This window comes from Macrotis lagotis, chromosome 2 (genome assembly GCF_037893015.1).
Source record: "Macrotis lagotis isolate mMagLag1 chromosome 2, bilby.v1.9.chrom.fasta, whole genome shotgun sequence".
Classification (NCBI taxonomy): domain Eukaryota; kingdom Metazoa; phylum Chordata; class Mammalia; order Peramelemorphia; family Peramelidae; genus Macrotis; species Macrotis lagotis.
Window position 1 is genome coordinate 140,683,138 of NC_133659.1, and position 21,504 is coordinate 140,704,641.

Consider the following 21,504-nt stretch of genomic DNA (forward strand, 5'->3'; position numbering starts at 1 on the left):
ATGTTGTAATTATAAGATTAAAAAAAAGATAATCTTTGCATTTGTGGAGTTTTAATTCTATCAAAGAGAAAATACAAATACAAGCAAATATTATAGAACAAATAAAAACAAACCCAAAACAGTTGGGTAGGCAGAAATGGAACTAGTAGCTAGACAGATCAGGAAATGCTTCATATGTAAGATTGTATTTGTATATGTTCCTTTATCTCTTTTCATACAACTATCACCTTATTGCATCACTTTTCTTGAATTATTGTAATGCTTTCTAAGGAGTTCTCCTCAAGCCTCTCCTGACTTCATTGGTTTCCTATGTTAATAGCATTAATTAGAAATTCTTCTGTTTAGTTTTTTAAAAACCCTGTATAACTTTGTCCTACTCTATGGTGAGTGGCTGTCTATATCTATCTATCTTTCTATCTCTATGTATCTATCTTTCAAGCTATCTATGTATACATCTATCTATACATATATCTATCCATCCATCCATTCATCCTTCCATCCAACTCTCTCTCTCTCTCTCTCTCTCTCTCTCTCTCTCTCTCCCTCCCCCAACACACACACACACACACACACACACACACACACACACACACACACACAAAATCTGTGGTTTAGTCAAACTAACTTCATCCTCACCCAAAATAATACATCTCCTATCCCTGTCCACTTTGCACTGGCCATCCATTATGCTTAAAATGTGCAACTTTTTCACCTCCACCTTTTAAAATCTCACTCTTCCTTCACCTCAAGTACAATATTCTTCATGAAACTTTTCCTAATACCTCCAACTAACAACCCCTCTCAAAGTATTTTGTCTTCGGTCTCAGACACTTACTAATTACCTAGCTGTCTGGCCTTGGGCAAGCCACTTAACCCCATTTGCCTTGCAAAAACCTAAAAAAGTATTTTGTCTTTAACCGCTTTCCATTTATTCTTTTTATGCTCATTCTGTATACACTTAAAGATATATATGTGTCTGTGTGTATAGATAGATATATATGTATATATTCTTCTCTTTCCCATGAAAATATACCAGTCTTGTATTTGTATTTCTAGTACTTACCACATTGTCTGGCATATAATAGGCACCTAAGAAATATTTGTTATTGATTGATTGATTCTATGGAATCTTAAAAGAAGAAAGGAATTCATTGAGACAGATAAGAAGAAAGTACATCCCAGATAGGAGTATAGTTTCTGCAAAAGCAAAAGATAGGTAAATAATAGAGAGAAGCTTAGTTTGGTTGGATTATAGAGTATAGGAAGCTTGCATAGAAAATCTGGAGGGATACCCAAAGATGTTTAAAATAAATAAGGGATTCTATTTGATACTGGAGATAAGAGAGTCATTGTATTTTGTTGGCTTATAGAATGATATGGTAGTTTTCTAAAAGATGAATTGGAGCACTACTCAGCACGGGTAGTGCTGAGGCAGATGAATTTGGAGGCCATTGAACAGTCCAGACAACAGGTGATTAGGATTTGAATGAAGGTATCAGCAGTGTTGTTTCTTGTTCTCCTATCTTCCCTTCTCTTTCCTAATTCTTCAGTTAAATGCCCACTTATAAATTGATCCCTCATATGAAATGATCCCAAAATCCTTTGCCAATTTGTTTTGCCTTTCTTAGGATATTTTTCATTTTTTCTGCTTCTTCAGTTACATGGGTCAGTGTATGGAATTTTGAACTTGAAGTCAGGAAGACCCAAGTTCAAATGTAGACAAAGACACTTGATATTTGTATGATCTGGGACAAGTCACATCTATCTCAGTTTTCTCAAGTATAAAATGTAGATAATAATAGCACCTACTTCAAAGAGTTAATTTAAGGATCAAATGAGAGCATATTTGTAAAGCATTTTGCTAGCTTTAAGGTGTCATGAAAAGACCAGCTATTATTAATTATTATTAATACTCCAGAGGTATCCTAACAAGGCAAAGCCCAACAGAATACCAAAGCTTACCCTCTTTCATTGTACTTTGAGTCTTCCAGGCACTTCTACCATAATATGAAATGGGAAAGAGAAAAGGAGAATAGATTACAAATGTTCATTGTTTGGGTCCTAACTAACAGATGAGATGAGGGGCAGATCTATGATTTCATTGCTAATGGAAACTCCTAGAAGAGAAATTTTCCTACCAATGAATGTCAATACCTTCTCTGCATCTTAGAGAATTGTACAAGTGTCAAAAACTAGGCCTACTGGGTACCTGCAGACCAAAATGCTCCCCAGAGTGATGAACCAAATGAATATGTAATTAGGAAATATTTACTAAAAATTAAAATGAAGCAAGATAGTTTTAATGTTTTGCAAGTCATTATGCATCTGCCAGGATCCTTTTGTACATATTAGTCCCTGTTTTCATCGGAGTTGAACATCCACAGATTTAGAACACCGTGTGCTCATGATCACATCATCACTATGTGTTGAAGTCAGGACTCAATTCATGTCTTCCTGTCTCCAAGGCCAGCTTTATATCCACTGTGTTATGTTATCTTTTTCAGAAGTCAGGGAGAAATCAAAAAGAAAATACTAATAACTAATATTCATATGGTATGCTACTGTAACAAAAAAACATTTCTTTTACCTTGTTTCATTTGATCCTACCATTAATATAGTGAGGTAAACAGTACCAGTATTTAAAAAATAATTTGCAGATAATCACAGAATATCAAAGCTGAAGTTCACTTAGCTGTTCTTTACTCCAACTCCATTCACAGAGCAAGAGAGCTAAAAATTGCCTGTGTAGTTAGTACATGGGAGAATCAGGATTTATTTTCTGATTCTAAGAATGTCTCTTTCTACTAAATCATTATATCTATGAGATGAGGAAATCGAGTATCTTTGAATTATTGTAGCTAGTTAGTATTATATAATATATCATATAGTATTTTATGGCTAATATAATATAATATTTTATAATAATATACTATATAATATTATATGAAAACTTTAAAAGTATTTTACAAATATCTAATTTTAACTTCACTGCCTTGAAAGGTAGGTTCTATAATTATCTCCACTTTATTCATGAAGAAACTAAAGCAGACAGGAGTTAAATGACTTGTACAGAGGTATTTTAACTCAGGTCTCATAGCAGATAAGCAACTAAACTAGTAGAGAAATATGAGTCTTCTGACAGAAAATAGAGAATTTTTTCTTATTATACAAAAGCAGGCCTGGAAATATCTAAATTGTCAATTACTTCCAAATGTTGATTCATAGATAAGGCATTGCCTTCACTATTATTATTATTGTTACTATTAATTATCATTTGAGTCATGTTTTAGTCCTGGAAATGCAAAAATAAATGTAACAGACCTTAGTCCTTTTTTTAGGGGCAGTCTTTCCGGATAGATGGCAAAAATAATAAAACAAATTCTTGGCTACTAATCTCCAGGATAGTGCATAAGTAGTTATTTCCAGAGTTGGCTAAATGGTTTCATGAATGCAATTGATCTTCAAAATTATATATAGTACTAAGCCTCCTGTATCATCAGTTCCCTTCCTTTGAGTGGCATAGCAAATATGAAATGCTAATTTTAAAGAGGGAGGGAAGGAAGCTTGGAAGGAAGGGAGAAGGGAAAGAAAGGAAAGAAGGAAGGAAGGAAGGAAGGCAGGAAGGCTCTTCTAGCAGACAGAATAAGCTTTGCATTTCACCTTAGAGCTGCTATTTGCAAAAGCTAGAAGAAAATCCCTTCACTATTCTGTGACTTATTTTCTCTATTCATAAGATTGATACCTATTTCCTGCTTCCTTCTGTCATAAAAAGATAGTTTACAAACTCATATTTGAGAATTTACAATGATGGTTTTAAAAACGTGGTGACAAAAGAAAAAATGGGCCTATTGTTTTAAGTTATAGAGGCATGTTAAATGATGTTGGCGTGTATGATGAGCAGGTAACCAAATGTGCAATGTTTGTGTTATTTCCAGCTGCAGTTAGGTTAATTGATTCTGTAAATGAGCATTAGTTTCATGAGATCTACTTAGCTGGAGGAAGCAATCAAATAGTCTATACACAAATGACCAATTCCCTATCTATTTCTTTGGCTTTTGAGATTCTGTGTATATGGATGTATGTATGAATGATGATTATGATGATGAAGAACTTGCTTCACATCAGCTCACAAAGTCAGGTTAACTCCTGTACTAAAGGCATAACAGGAGATTGAGGATTTTGTTCTAAGTTGAAAAATCAAAATAGGGCAAAGTAATTTATGTAGCAATGGCTACTTGTCAAGAATAACTGTCATTAAAATTTCCATAAGCTCCAGTGAAATTGATGTTGTGGGAAAGGCTTCGGGAGGGTCTATTACAAAGCACAGTGGATTCTTCTGAATTTTCCCAGCCAAGTTTGGAAAATCTTAAAAGATTTTTTTTTCCCCTTGTTGGGTTCTTCTTCTGTCCAGAGCTCAAAGGTCTCTCTTTTCTATTCATCCCCATGTAGTCAACATCCTAACCTAGGAGCATATGTCAACTGAGGCTGAATTCTCTCCTCTGGATAGAGAACCATCTTAAAATGCAGCCAAGAGAAGAGAAGTTTTTTTTTTTTTTTTTAAAAAGCAACAACAAAAAAAGAGAAGGAAATAGCAGGCATCACTCATACCCCTCTGATATAACCAACCGAATTTACTGAACAGAAGAATTGGTCTGGCGTCATTGTTCCAGTTTCTCTCAATGTTGCAGGGTCTGATTTGCATTAGAAACCTCTGCATTCAATAAACAAAAATAGGGATAATAATGACCGAATCGCTGTTGGAAACACAAACTAAACTCAAGCATTGAACGCTTTGCGCTGCCTTAATTGAAGATTTTACTGAAGGAATTCTCACTTGGTCAGGAGACTCATTGGGATTTTTAATTTTACTAGGCTCACTTATTCAAAACAAAAGAATCACGATGTGTGAGTGAGTATGTGTGAGTGTGTGTGTGTGTGTGTTTGTGTGTGTGTGAATGTCAGATCTGTCACACAACGGGCTACAGCCTTCTTCGTGCATTCTTCACATTGCAAGCCCATCAACAAAAGGAGGAAGAAGATCTGAGGGAAACGAGTGGTTTTGTGGGCTAGGCGATGGGAGAATTTCTCTACATAAACAAGAAGGTTTGGATTGGAAGTCTGCTAAAAAAAAATGTTAGAGTTGACCACAAGGTTGTAAATCCACAGACTGGAAGGAGGAAAAAAGAAACAGTGCAAGCGACTGAAGTGTGTGTGGCTGCAATGTTTGTGGGTTAAGAAGAGAAACAAGCTCTGAGTGAACCAGGGAGGGGAGGGGGGCGGGGGGTGGCTGGTGTGATTTGTTTGGTGATCAGAGCCAATAGAAAGCCTAGACTGTGATAATATACCCATGCAGTGACTGAGAGGAGTCAGAGCTGAGACTCCGGTGCTCCTTTTCACATCTGCAGCCGGAGACAGCCTTAGACCGTGAAAAAGAAGGCACGATCTCCCATTTCCAGCTCCCTTAGCCTGTGCTCTATCTTATGGGCATCTGCTGCAGCCTGGCTGAGGCAGAATTGAACCCGGCATCAGGAGATCAAACTTAGGAGCCCCTTTGGACTATATCACCTCCAGAGGAGGGAGAGAGAGCGAGAAGGGAGCAGAGCAGAGAACTCCAACAGCTTTGCAGGTACGGAGCTCATCACAACTCATCTGGCAAGGACGTGCTTCTCTCTAGCACATTTTTCGTAGGTTTTGCTAGGGTCTTTTGCCTTTCCTTAGCTTTTCAGAATAGAATTCAAAGATTAGCTCTCTCAATTCATTCTCTATTTTATGCAATTGCCACCCATCTATTAGATTTACAGGGAGTGTGAATTAGAGACCTGCAAACTTGGCAGTGTCTTCTCTACCCCCAATAAAATCAAGGGCTTTGCTGTCAAGAGATCTTCTGGGGGGCATATTAAAGTCCTAGATTTTAATTATGTGCAATAAAAAATAAATCACTATCTGACCTCTGTAAAGCAACCTTTTTTTTAGCATTCCCTGTGGTTTTATTATGTGTTATTATTAGACCGATGAAACTTTCCTGATGTAAGGAGGAAAATGGAATGATTCTTGTTTGGTTTTGAATCGAACAGGATGTGTTATGATGCATTAACTTTACCCATATAACGTTCTCCCTTTCTTCCAGCAGTTGATAATTTTTTTAAAAGTTATATTCCCAGTCCTCTTCTTCCCTGCACCTGATTTTATTTTTAACATTTGAACTTAAGATATTCATTCCTTATCTCCATGTAGAATGAATTCAGGGAGCTCTGTGATTACATTTACAAGCTGAGGTTTAGGATTCTTGATTAATATATTTCTTGTAATAAAATACCAAGGATGGATTTGATACCAACAGGAGAAGAATCTATGACTTTTGCTGTGGTTGATATGGAGATCGTCAAAAGAAAGAAAGAAAGTACTGGTAGTTTACTTGATAACTAAATTATTTTTTCAGCATTTTGAATCAAGTGACTATATAATTTAGTTTTCCTCTATGGATTTTTGACTCCAGCCTTTCTCAGTCAAAGACAGAACAAGCTGAATGAAAGCTCAGTTAAAAGCCTGCTTTGAATGCTTTGAGTGACTCTCAAGTACACGTGCTCAGCTGCTTTGAATCTTTGTAGAAAGAGTGGCTCCTGCAGTGGAGACAAAAATACAGATTAGGTAGGACTGATTCCACAGTCTAACAGAGAATGGTTCCTACAGCAGGTGCAGTAGCAAGTCAAATACTTCTGGAGGTCTAATTAGCACTTTGCATACTAGACCCCTCCCAGACCCCTGCAAGTCTAATTCACTGCAAATTTCCCATCTGTTAAGAGCTTCAGCCAGATCTTAATTCAGGTGTTCTCCCCATTTGCCTGTGTAAAGATGATAGTGATATTTGTTTCATCTGCCTTTGCACATTCACGATGAAGAATTTGTATTGTTACCTTGACCTAGATTCTGAATATTAAGACTTCTCTCAGGCTGAACTATTACATAAATTGATGAAACAATTCCCATTTTCCTCCCTAAATGACTACTCATTTTGATTTGATAAAAGAATTTTACTGAATTCCCCTATAAAATATATTTTCATTGGGGGGTAAAAGAAATAGATGGAATGTAAATCCTCTTTTGGGGTGCTATCAGCATTAGTCCATTATTTTACTATCTCTATGTCATAAGGATGTTTTTTTTAAAAAAGAAACCTTAGTGACAAGAAGGCAGTCGACAATGCAAGTTAATGTTGCTAAGACCCAATCAAATACTATCAATTGAATCTAATGAACACTTTTTCATATATATATATATATCATATATATCTTATAGTATACTCTTAACTTGTAAGTAGAATTTAATTTCATATTTAATAATTCATACTAAAATACTTAGAAAGTCTTGGATAACTAACTGCAGCAAAGTTGGAGTGTATTCAGGACTCAGCACAGAAGGAGTGAATTACTCTGACAAAATACTACATGCCTTTATTTTTTAATTTGTGTACCCCAAACTATCCTGTGTGACCTTGGATGAATCAATTAATCTTTTTGAGAAAGATTTTCTTCATCTGTAAAATTAGAATTATAAAATCACATATCTACAGTTGGAAGGGACTGAAGAAGACATCAAGGTCAACCTCCTCACCAGGGTCACACATTAAGTTTCTAAGGCAAGTGTTTGGACTAGTTGATTTAAATGATCCTTTCCAGCCCTAAAACCCACAATTTACTTTATTTTTGGAATTATTTGTATAGTTTTCTAGTTTTCTATTGGGATAGATAATTTACAGAGTTGACTACGGTTCTATGCCATAGTCAGCCACATCTTAATCTTGAGGCTTCCTTGAACTGCTATTGAAGTAAAGTTTAAACAATGTACACTCCTTCAAATCTGCTATAAAATAAACACTTCCTCCCTCAGCTTTCTACCACTGGAACAAAGAAAGAGCATTAGGTCGAAATCTTTGCATGGTATTCTTATTGATATGAATAGAACTGACACCTGGTCAAAGACAGAGTTACTCCAGAGGATTTCTGGAGTTTTGTCTATATGATCAGATAAGGTTGAACCTCTTTCATTCCGCTACATACAGGAAAACTGTTTTATATCCATTTTCTCCTTGTTGGAACACTTTAAAAATTAGGTTTGTTGATTATGACAAAAATTTTGCTGGTGACAGGAAGGGAAAGGAGGGAAAAGGACTGAAGAGTACAAAATTATTTTTATTAGAGAGAGTTTAATGTAATTGTAAATTATCTTGGGCTCCTCTCCTTATTCCTCCACTCTTTTGATAGTAGACTTCCTTATCTGCACCTCATTTTCTTGATCTGTTAAGTGGACTTATTTGCATTCTCCCTCCCATTCACTAGAGATGTGCAATATATCTTATGAAGGAAGGGTATGGAAGAGAAGAATCAGTAGGTATCAAGCACCTCAAGACATTGAGCAAAGCACTTTATAATTATTTCACTTTATTCTCAAAACAACCCTGAGGTACTGGTACTATGCCCCTTTATTTACAGTTGGGGAAACTATAGCAGGATGGAGCTGAAGTGACTTACTGTCACACAGCTATTAAGTGTCTAAGATCAGATTTGAATTTACATTCTTGACTCTAGACCTGTTGCTCTTATTCTCTGATCCTAAATGCATTTTACCATTCCTACTATAATAAATGTTAACCATTTCTAATGTTCCTAAATGGCTTTGGGGGCCAATGGAGAGTATACTAGTCAGTGATACTACTCTAGGTTCTTGTATGCGCTCTTCAAGATATTTTTAGCCCCCACTGTTCATTTTGTAAAGTGTTACATGTTTATGTTGTATGGATTTTCCTTTCTGTTGTTGGTTACCTTGAATATTTGTAGAATTTCGACCATCTAGTGAACTAAATCCTTTTGGACTGGGACCATTGATTGACATTTGACCAATCGGTGTCATTCTGAAAACAAACTTTATTTCAGCACTTGTTTGAAGAGCAATGTCCCATGTCCATTTGTTGAGGGAGAATTATTCACAGAGGGATGTTGTATAAAGAATGTTCAACTTATTTATGGCATAATGGTAGATATCCCTACTCTACAAGCAAGAGGTAAAAGGATTAACGAGTATGTAAAAAACCAAAACAAACAAACAAAAAATTCCCATTACCTACAAAGAAGATCACATTGGAAGTTGGAGCATTATAAATTGGAAAGTTTTATTGAAAGACTTTACCCATTATGAACAGGTGGGCAATTAAATACTACTTGATTGTGACAACACCTACACATAAAGACCAGGAGAGGGCAATCTTCCAACTCTCAAAAGTGAGTTGCCTCTCTAGTTGGCCATTGAATGTAAAGAAGAACTCTGTTTCCAGCCAATCTTCTGTCCTATTAAACATACCCCTGTTGCTCCTTAATGTCAAATATAGTTAAGTTTCTTTTATTTCCCCAAATGGTATTAGTCTTGTCTGCCAGAAAAAGGAAAGTGAGAGACACTAAAAATAGAGTTAGTTTTACTTATGCTTTGTACATACTTAACTTTGGTCTCTCCCAGCTGCTTTGCTATTTGTCTTCTTCATATAGTTTTAATGGGAAAATAAAAAGAAAGAAGGAAGGAGAAGGGCAAAGGAAAGAAAAGGAACTTCTTTTAAGCCGACCCTTGATGGTAGATGATCTCAGCAACCATGGACCAGTGCCACTATTGGCATTGGACCAATGTGAAATATACATTTGCAAAAGTCATGCTGAGTGTGTTTTCATACTTCTGATAGTCACCAGTACCTTGGGTAGTCTGCTTATTTTGTTATATTGAGTTTGGGGATAACTAGAAGCAGGTTTTTGACAGTGGTTTTAGGAATGCTAAGCATATTTTCACTAGAGTATGAATAGTAGGGAGTTGTATTTCCAAATATCTGAAAGATGATAGATAGCCAATCTTAATATTAGAGCAGAAAAAGTATATGAGTTTCTTATGCTTCTCATAATCTCATAGTCCAACTGATTATTTTCTTCTTTTTTTAATTGCCTTCACATTTCTGGATCAGTCATAAACCACAGTTAGCTAAGAAATGTCACAGTTGAAATGTAGGGTAATTATCATTAATGCTCATGACATGATAGTTGCTCTATTCAATAAGTAGTCTGCTGTTCTGGTAGGTTAGCACTAAGGTTTGGAAATATCACTGTTTCCCCTCCTATCATCTCTAGCTCAGGTATTATAGAGTAAGAGATCCCAATATTCAATAGTTCAACAGAAGAAAGTCTTATAATCCCATAGAGATTCTACTGGAAAGAATGGGAATTTCTTCTGACCCAAAAAAGAACTTAGGGAGTATTTGCAAAATAAAATAAGAGAGATTCCAAAAGCTTATGGGGAGCTGAATTCGGAGAGGCCTGGAAGATTGAGGATTTTTTTTGTGAAATGAACAATACCAAGAATATTGTGGTCTTTGTTTTTTGCACTTGTGTTGCTAGAAGCTGTGCATTTCTCTGTGTGTGTGTGTGTGTGTGTGTGTGTGTGTGTGTATACATATGTTTGAATTGACACAGTGAACTTTTTCATAGACAAAGAAAAGGTTCCAGAGTGTCTAGAAGGAAAGACAAGGTGATCTATCTCATCTATCTCATTGTCCTTTCTTTATGAGAAGATTGCTCTCCCCTTTCCTTCACCTCCAAATTTAGTAATAGACAAAAAAAAATAAAATTTGTGCTAAGAGTTTTGACAAATGTAAGTTATTTATCCTACATCACCAAAAGATCAAGTAACAACATAATATTTAAATAGGAGAGGGGCAAAAGAACAGAAGATGTAACAATGAACATAAAAGATCCTGCATCTCTCTTCCCATTTTTAGCAAATAGAGCAGCTACAATCAGAGACAGAAATACCAATTCCCCTCTCCTTTTCTCAATATTGCTTTCCGATAAATATATTTAATTTTAAAGATTAAACCTCTTTGAAAGAACTCACCCAACTGACAGGAATCAAAAGGTAAATAAGATAATAATATTATGATCAATTACATAAATCTCGCCAGAAAATATATTTCATTGTACAAAATACTATGAAAACATTCCTAGATAAAGACTACAGGGGAATTAGGAACAAAGAAAAGACAGTGACTTATGGAAAAATTCTCTTGGAAAACAGTTTTTGAAGGACATGACATCTAGAATACAAATACTCTTGAATATGACATTCATTTTATAGATTACCAGCAATGCCAAACTAAAATCCTTGTCTCCTATAATTTATTTAAGCAGTGGGAAAGAGGAAAAAAAACAAAACACACACACACACACACACACACACACACACACACACACTGAACTGGGGAACACTTGACTAGCTCATGTGAAATGCTAAGTTGACTTTGTCTTGTACAAACATTGTCTGCATTAAAAATATTGTTCAACCTGGCGCTAGGACTGAGACTCCAAAGGGTTGGGAGGAACCTAATCTTATCATCCGTGGAAAATTAGCTGCCTTTCACTATTTCTTTGCAATTGTAATACTGACCATAGGTAATCCATTATATTTTCTGCATTTCATAACAACTGCATTTTAAGGAAGGTAGTCAGTCAGATATTTTGCTTGAAGGCTCATAAAAATTTGGTAGCCTTTCAGTGATATTTCTTTCTTGTTTCTTTTGCTCTGAATCTGTCTCAGCTGATTGTAGAGAAGTGATTCCCTTTATGATGTATTTTATGGCCAAGCCTAATGCTCCCAACAGTGTGAAAGATATGTAAATTTGATATGGGCAGTTACCTTGAATGATGGTGTCTTACTAGCTACCAGTCCCCATAAAGCTTCAATTGATTATAATTACTTACATTTACAAAGCACCTAAATCTTTACAAAATATTTTGAATGTTTTCTCAGAGCATGCTTGCAAAAACTCTGAAGTAGGTAAGACAAGTATTATTCCCATTTTTGCAGTTGAAGATAGAGGAAATTGAGTCTTGGAGAAGTTGTGACTTGGCAAGTTTCACAACTAGTGCATTACAGAATTTACCCATATTGTAATGATTTTTGATGATGTTGTTTCTATGACTCCTGAAACTGATCTCAACCTTTTGCAGAATTAGAGAATAAGTGCAATATTTTTTAAGTAGGAATTCATTTGTGTATGTATTTTTTGAATCTCTACCCTGAGCAAGGTACTATATTCATCCACTCAAATACCAAAGAAGAAAAAGGAGGTTTAAAACAAAACAATACAGGGCAAACATGCCATATCATGCTTAGAAATCTCCTGAAGCACCCTGCCTGTCCAAAGAAAATTTGAAAATGTGAAAAGGGCATAAGATATATGAAGTTAGAGAATCTGGTATTCTCTCAGTTCTTCCAATTTGGGGCATAGATTTAAAGCTGAAAGCATGGAAATGCTCTTTCTACAGCAATCATGAGCCTGAATAAATCATGTAAATTCTCCAGGTCCCAGTTTCTGTATCCATTAAATGAGGGTGTTGAACTCAATCAGAGCTATCAAACACTTGAATGCTACTTTCCACTGGAACCAAATTAAAAAGTAATCTTAGCAAAATAAATTTAGCAAATTTAACAAAATATATACATTTATAATAAAGCATAATGTTAGTATATGCTTTTCTTAATCAGTATGTGGTCTGCAGTAATACTTGGGTCAGTTTTGGCCTCTGTTTCTATTTGAGTTCACCACCTTTGGACAAGATTGTCTTGAAGGTCCTTTGCAGTTTTAAATCCTATGACTTATTTTTCAATGTTGGCCTAGGCTAGGGAAAGGAATAGTTTAGACCTATGGAGGTGAGCACCCAGATGTAAAGAGGTTTGGCTCTCATCTCTTTGATTAGGAGTCAATTGGATGTATACCCAGCCATTCCTTTTTGCCCAGTGGTATGTGTGATGGTATCTTCTATATCCCTTGGCATCTTCTGTGGCACAATGCCATAGATCTAATCATCTTAGGTTTGATATTTTTGATTATCTCAGAACTGTACAAATATATACATATATGTGTATATATATATATATATATATATGTGGATGTTGAACAGCCAGTCTTAGACCTTCTGTTATCTCTAAGTCAGGAGTTAGAGCACAAGTTAGGGACCAGTTTTGGGGAGAATGTAAGAGGAAATCTTTACTTTACTTTAAAGAAGGAAAACTCTTCTTTACAAAGACCATAAAGAACATGGCTTCTCCAGCAGTCAGGTAAGGTTTGCCTCCTTGTCTAAAACAAAGGACAAAAACTATCATGAATGACTTAAGTAGCAGAGAAGACTCAGATATATGTCATGAGTATTTACATAAAACTGTCTTTGTTGTATCTGATAATGGCTCATATTTATATTTAATCATGTTTACCTTAAAGTGGGCCTGAGTAATAAATAGCATGGTTAATAAGATTATGCATTTTCAAATGATTAAATGATCTCAAGGGAGGGTAGGTAATTTGTCCAGTGGCACACATCAGTTCTGGACATTTTCTTGGACTGACTTCCAACTTGGAATGTTTTCCTTCCTCATCTTCATCTATTAGTTTTTCTGCCTTCCTTCTAGTATCCCAAATCCTATTTTTGATTGGAATTCTTAATTCTAGTACTGTATCTTGCTTATTTTCCAGTTTGTTTCTACAGCTATTCACTTGTATTCTTCCTCTTGTAAGGATTGTGAGATCCTTGAGGGCATGGACTGTCTTTTGCCTAACTTTCTATCACCAGGGTTTAGCCTTATATTTATTTGTCACACAGTAGGCACTTACATGATTATTTAATGTTTATTGACTGAATGATTGGGCAATGCATTTTCACTTGGGAATAAATTGTATTTAAAAGAGACAGAGTTGTCTGAAGTAGTCAATCTCACTTTCTTTTCCATAGTTGTCTGAGCCCAGTAAAATGAAAAAAAAAATCAAGAGAATTGGAGATGACTCTGTGGACTTTTTCCATCTCTTGGTTCTGTGCCTATATAGGTTCAGCCTGTTCTGCTCACCTAGAATGTTCTCCCCATCCATCTCTACTCCTAGGAATGCCTTCCTCCCTTCAAGACTTAGTGAGGGAACCCCTTCATATACAAATAATTTCTTGATTTGTGTTTTGTCCCCATTCTCATCTCAGAAATTATGTCCATTACCCATTTCTGTAAATTCTTTTCTTCCCTCAGTAGATACTTTGAGCTCCTTGAGATCAAAAACTATCTTGCTTTTTATCTTTTAATCTCCAACTCCTAACAAAGTACTAGTTTCTTAGTAGGTGCTAAATGTGCTTACTGAAACAAATGGAATTGAGTATAGTTGCATTGATATCACAAGAGCATTTATAGAGTAGGTCTGCCCATGCTATCTTTGTCTTTTGAAACCATAAAATCTTTCTTTTTTTTCAATTCAAAAGCATGTTTTAAGCCTCTTTGTAACTTGAGAAGGCTGATGTTTACTGCAAATGAATATCTCAATTCATCTAAAGTTGTGGAGATGGTTCTACTAGGCAAGTTCCCTGTTAGCAATTGAAACAGCACACTAGATGAAAATCCATTTGAATGGGAAATTTATTTTAGAACAGAATTTTGTTAAGTTAATTTTCATTCACATTGATAGATTGATCTAGGGAAAGAAAATTAAATCCATTTAGGAAAGTATTAGCTTATGATTCTAGGGTCAAAATCATTTTCTTGTCCACTCTAAAGATTCCAAATATTTTAGATGCACTCTATCCACTTGAGAGACAAAATGCTAATGCAATGCTAACATAATTGAAATAGTTTTAGATACCGATATTTTGAACTTACATATAGCATGAGAAAATAGAGCTTTTAGATAGCCTCAGCAAACCACGTCCCTCATGATACTCCTGAAAGCTATTTGCGTAGTGTATGAAATGGCTTTTTTTAAACTGAAAACGTTCTTAGGAATATTATTTATATTTATTTTGGCTTCATCCACACAATCTCTAAGCAGCTGGGCACAGCAGTTATTTCAATGAGAAAATCAATGTGTCAATAAAAAATGATTCAGTCAAATTTTAGTAACATAACCCCAAAATTTTGAAGTTAGAAGGGGTTGCAGTATCTACCTATATATACATGAAATATCTGTCACATGCCTGGCAAGTGATCAACCTATTTTTGAAGACCATCCTCCTCATTTTTCCTCTCCCTCTCCCCCCACAGTGATGTGAGAATCCCCAATCTTCTGAAGCAGTTCATGGAACTTCTTGAGAGATCAAATTTTTAGAAAGTTGTCCATTAAGCCTAATGCCTCTTTTCCTCTTCTACCTAGCAATTCATTAAATATGTAATGACAACCATTAGGTTCCCTTCATATCTTCTCTTCTTTAGGCTAAACTGCTGCTCCTTCAATATTTTGACTGTTTTCTGGAGGTTCTCCAGCTCACCTACACCAGACTGTACAAACTGAACTGAATCCTCCAGGTATGGTAAGATCAGGGAAAAATAAAATGGGACTCTATTCTAATTTAGGAAATTCTGCCTCTCTTAATGAAGCCCAGATAGCCTGTAATTTATAGTCTTAAAGAGTTTCCCAGGTTACCGATTCATATAGTGAAACTCTTTAAGGCTATAAATTATAGAAGTACATTGGTAGAGCCTCTTGCCTATATCAAGTAAATAAGAGAACTGGATTAAGAACGAAGCATTATAAAGTGCTAAATAATTATTTGTTTGTATATATACTCTAATGGACTGACTATAAATATTTGAGTTTATTATAGTTCTGGATCCCCCAGTTTAACTATGTGCCACTGGACTGAAATATTTGTTTGGCTGAAGGATTCAAACATGTAATATTCTTAAATCACAGACATCTCACTCTTCTGCACATGAAAAGGTTTTGGTGATGCCCTGGAGTTTTAGAACAAACTGTGAAACCCACAGTGCCTAAGTCAATTACATTTTAGACTATATGAAGGAAGGAGGTATTTAATCTCCCTTTAAAACATTGTCTACAAAGCCAACCATAATGCTTGTAATGCTGCATATGCTTAAAAACTGTCCTTACAACCAAATTAAAATTTTATAAAGAAAGTATGCATTATATATGAATTAAAAACTTTTAGTAATTTTAAAAGTCATTAGTTATTTTGTTCTCCTTTACATGGCTAATTAGGTCCCAAATTTCAATTTTTTTTGGAAAGTATCAGTAGAATTCATATAATGTAGGTAAGAAATCAAGGAATCATTAAGGGAGTTCCGGGGAGGTGATACTAAGAATGGTTTTGTTTATATTTGCCTGTCTGCAAGTGACCACAATTGCTTTTTAAGTAAAATAGGAGACAAAAGATCTTGATTGTGAATGGAAATCTTAGGGAAGTTTGAAGAGGAATGAAAAGCTTTGGGAAAACTGCTTTGGTAAGAGGAATAGCAAATAGATCAGGAAACTGTAAAAGGATTTTTGCAATGAGGACTCAGTTGAGATTATGCAACATAAATTTGTACTGGACCCAGTCAGCAAAATTTTGCGATTTTTATCCTGATTTGACCTGGTTTATCTAGGAACCAAAACTCTGGTAATGGAAAATAATTCAAGAGTGAGTTTTGGGAAGGCAAGATTGATGATAGGGTAAAAGGGCAAGAATCTAGAGAGAAAAGACAATGTAAAGTTGAACTAGCTCATCAAAGGGTCAGGATGGAGAAGGGAGGAAAGTATAGCAGGGTTGATGGCCTGGGAAAGGACTGAAGAGTAGAGAAATTGAAGGTCACAATGAGTACAAAGAATAGGATTAGGAGTTATAAGGCAAAGGGAGAGGTAAAATGACCAACTATTGTACTTAACTAAGGGACTTGCATTACTCATGAATGTTAAAAAGGATTACTAGTGGATGATGGCAAGATCATCCCTGTGTGTTGCTGAAGTGAGATAGAATAGTGCTACAGGGGAAATTAGTAAATTGAAAAATGAGAGGTTAAGGTATTTAAGGGGGTATTATGATGTCTATCGAACTTTTAATTATAAGAGGAGAAGTTAGGGAGGAGAGAAAAACCCTATGAGGCACAGAATTCATTGAGGAAAGAAGAATGTTGGTTGGCAATAGCTACCAAAATCTCAATTTGATAATCAATATGGATTTTATGAACTCCAAAAGGAAAGAAGTTGCTGAGTAATGGTGGTTATTGGGGAAACCTAGAAATGACATTGTGTACAAGGAATATTCAGATTCCCTAGCCATGAACAGCAAGTTGGTGGTATGAGTAAAGTGCAACCAATGTTGGGGAAAAAAATGTCAAGAGGATTGTAAAATTAGGAGAAGGAACGATCTAGCTGAATGTGAGATGAAAGGAACAAGAAAGGGAAAGGTTTAAAATGAAAACAAATTTGTTATCTATAGAATTCCATGGAGCAAAATTGAAAGTCTGGGTAGCTGTATTGAAGGGGATAAGAATAAGAACAGTCACTGGAGATGGAGAATAGAGTTTGAGCAATAATAGCCTGAGGTGGGATGGGTTTGGTGTGATGTGGTGAGGAATATGTTAATCAATGAGGAAAGTTCTCATTATGAGGATGGAATTAACCTATGGCATTATGTAGAAGTATGTAGTAGAAAACTAGTAGGCAGGCATAGGCAAAGCCACAATGTGAATGTGGAGTTAAAGGTGGCCTGATGGGAGCAGAATGGTTGACTGATCCAGACTCCCTCCTGTCTTGGTCAACTTAAGTGAAGCAACTGGTTTTATTGAGAAGGTAGCTTTGTCAGGCATCTACTATACTCCAAGAACTGTGTGAGATGCTGGAAATTTTTTTCTTTTTCTTTTCTTTTTGGACTGAATCTATACTTTCATTGGTATATGGAACTCCAACTAAGAAAATTTCCTTTATCAGTGGAGAACCTTTTCTGCAAGTCTATGCCTTCCCTGAAAGAGTTTATATTGTCTATTTCAGGGAAATGATATATACTTAATCATTAGAGTGTATATAAAATGATTTATGGAGAGAAGGTACAAGTCTAATATACAGAACTATTTGTTAACAATGGAATAAGAATTCCAAAGGGCATAATCAAAAACAATAGGGTAGAATAGAATGGGAGCATGAGAATGGTAGCATTTATATGGATGGTTATGAGAGCAATGAACAGTAATAAAACTATATACTCTATAAAATTTTTTAGATTTATGTTGATCTGCAGCATTTTTCCCATGATATTCCTGGTATAATAAAACATAAAACCTAAGAGGTCTTATTTTGGCTATATTCTCTATGTAGGAATATAACAGACATCATCCTGCAAGGAAACAAGGATTAAATTTCTTATAAGATTTTGATTTTCCCTTTAATGTTCTTTCCCTTCACTCCATCTGACTTGTCACTCGGGAGATTTTCAATCAGAAATCTCTATGTGGTATTTGCTAGTAACCTACACCCTCACAGTAGCTTGTGACAGCACTTAACTATAATTATCATGAATAAGGAACATCTGAACAGTAATGAAATTTGTAGTCACTCTGTTCCTGCTGGAAGATTTTATTTGCAGAGGAACCAAGAAAATATGTGAAGCTCTTCTGTATGAGTATTGTATTTGTAAAGTATACATATGAAGATTGTGACCTGAAGTAAATATTTTAACCTCTCCATGCCTTTGTTTCCTCAATTCTGAGGGAAGTTGAACTAGAAGAGAATCTTTCTAGATCTAAATCTATGGTCTTTATGATCTCTGTAATCCCTAATAGCTCCCAATCCTATTAACCTATTAATTGCTTCCCTCTCAATGAAGTTTTTCCTTATTGCCTAATTAAAGATTTATTTCTCCTTCCACTTAACTTCCCTAGAAATTATTATTATCACTAACATGTGTTTTAACATAAGTTGTCATATATTTCATACATATTATGTGCATTATCTCTCTAAATATCAGTGTTTTACATATGGTGAGTCCTCAACTATTTGTTGAATGAATGACATCTCTATTTTCAGGTTGACTTTGCAAAAAAGTATGGTTTATAGAATGCCAAACCTGGGCAAAAGTTAGGGTACTAGTCTTAGTTGTTATGTTAGTGTGGAATAGTGGATAGAGTGTTGAACTTGGAATTAACTTCAGTTGTTTTCAGATATGTTTGATTCTTTGTTATCCCATTTAGGGTTTTCTTGGCAAAGAATTTTTTTCTGTTTCCTTCTCAAACTGTTTTACAGTTGAGGAAACTGAAGCAAACCTGGTTAATTGACTTGCCCAGAGTCAAATAGTTAGGAGGTGTGTGAGGCTAGATTTGAGTTCATGAAGATGAATCTTCCTGATTCCAAGCCCACTAACACCTAGCTGTCTGTGAGTCTGGAAGCTCTGGGTTGAAAATGCAGCTGGTCCTAACTGTGTGACCATGGGCAAGTTACATAACTTCTCTGAGTCTTAACTTCTTTATTTGTAAAAGGAGGGGGTTGCTCTAGATAGACTTTGAAGTCCAATTCAACTCTAAATCAATGATTCTAGAAATCATTCTAAACTTCAGTTGTCACTATTACAAAAAGCTGGGGGGCGGGATGAGCAGATTTATTTGATTGCCAAAGTACTTTCCAGTTCTCTTTTAACCATGTTTCTCTTGTATGAAAATATTATGAAGTAGATCTGAAAGTGATAGATTGGGGGAAACAGTAAAGAAACAGAAGATAAATATTTAAGCAATTTTTTTAAGGTAACATGCAAAATTGATAATATGAGTCTCTTTACTCTTAGTTGAGTATTATTCTATTATACTCAGACATGACCAAAAGAAAGCCAATAGAAATAAGTCAAAATGAAAGTCTATTCAGTAAGTGTACATGTTGGCTAGACAAGCAGGTCACACAAAACAAATGCTCTTATGTTTTTCATTCATTCTGACTTTATTATTTGTTGTTTTCATCTAAGTCTATTAGGCAAAGGTCAGGTTCATTTAAATCCATGCATAGAAATACTTTTAAGCCTCTGTTTAGACAATTTTGTTGCCATCTTTCTCATGCCTATATTCTGTGATAAATATGATGAATTATATATCCTATCTTGTACTCCCAGGTACTGCTATGGCTGGTGGAGAAGAACAGAGCAAGCAACTATTAAGCACCTCCTGCATACTGATATTGTGCTAATAAGGGCTTTACAAATCCTATCTCACTTGATCCTCTCAACCCTGGGAGCTAGGTTATTAATACAGCATTTACTGTTAAGAAACCTGAGGCAAACAAAGGTTAAGTGACTTGTCTAGGGTTATACAGCTAGTAATAGTCTAAAACTTAATTTGAACTCAGGTCTTCCTGACCCAGACTTTATCTACTGGACCAATCAGTCGACCATGGTTAGACCAAGGCAAGGTCTGAGACCAAGAACAATATGTGTTTCTACTCCCACTTTTCCTCTTCTATGCTCAATTCTCTATTATACATTACTTATATTTTAGTGAAATATAAAGTAATGTTTGTAAGTTGCTTATAAGGAAGCAGACACTGGTGCTTAAGTAATCTAATCTAGTGGGGGGAATGCCCTGGATCAAACAGCATCCACTGTTTTCAACCTTTGGGGGCATTTTTCCAAATTGCTTTCCTGAATGATTAGACCCATTCACAACTCCTCCAACACTGCATCAATGTTCTTGTCTTCTCATAGTCCATGCAAAATTGATCATTTTTTTTGTCAAATTTACCAATCTGGAGTTTTTTTAATTTGCATTTAGCTAGTTAGTGACTTGGAGCATTTTTTAACCTATTCTAATCCCTAACATACTTATGCATTGAGGAATGGACCTTACACTCACTTCACAGCCCCAACCATTGACTTGTGTGAACAAGTCAATAATTTTAGCTCCCCAGGAAAATGGAGTCTTTGACTCATGGCTTTCCCTGTAGGAAAAATGCTCACCTCTCCTTTGTGGAAGCAGTATAACCTAATTCCAAGCCACTTTGTACCAGGTCTACTGGAAGAAGCACTGGTCTTGGAATCACAAGAATCATGTTCCATTTCTGACTCCAACATTTACTAGTTGTATGACTGCAAGAATAACTTCTCAGAACCTCATTTTCCACATCTGTAAAATGGAGGTACTTTTTAAAAAAACATACTGACCTTTCAAAGTCATTACAAAGTCATTTTTTAAGTTGGAAAGGATATAATAGGCATTTATAAGTAATTAGTGAATGATTTGTTGACTGAATCATTCTAGGTATGTTTGCTGCATATTCAGGAAGATGCTCTATTCTACTGACAATTTATCTCAGGGATCCTGTCATTAGAAAGAGACAAATAGGTATAGAAAAGAAGCATAGGCCAGTCAGTATGTTTTCAAAGCAGAAAAACCTTATGCCATGGCTTCTAGTTAAAGTTTGCTGTTATAAATCAGCTGAAGTTTATGTGCCACTGATTTTTTTGGTAGCTGGCTCATGGAAGATAAAACTCCAAACTAATACTAACACCTCATAAAAAGTTCCCTTTATCTTGAGTTAGAACTGAGGATTCTAACTGTTGTCCTCAATGTAGCATGAGAACTGAGTAGTCTAAGAATGATGTTTGAATAGGGACCATGTGAATTGGTACATGGAGAAGGAAAACAATTTTTTGATGTAAAAACACTGACTACCGTCTTGAGGATAATATACACCCA

At 35.5% G+C, this 21,504-nt stretch overlaps 1 protein-coding gene across 2 annotated transcripts in view; it reads left to right on the plus strand.

Annotated features, from left to right (window-relative positions):
- The first annotated feature begins 5,325 nt into the window (after positions 1-5,325).
- The window catches only part of GREM2 (gremlin 2, DAN family BMP antagonist), a 128,019-nt gene continuing 111,840 nt past the window's right edge, over positions 5,326-21,504 (plus strand). Inside the window, exons 1-2 of one of the 2 annotated variants that reach the window (XM_074222918.1) lie at positions 5,326-5,626; positions 15,268-15,360. The gene's annotated coding sequence lies outside the window, so the exon portion shown is untranslated. The remainder of the gene's footprint in view (positions 5,627-15,267; positions 15,361-21,504) is intronic. The other variant, XM_074222917.1, reaches the window with a different exon arrangement.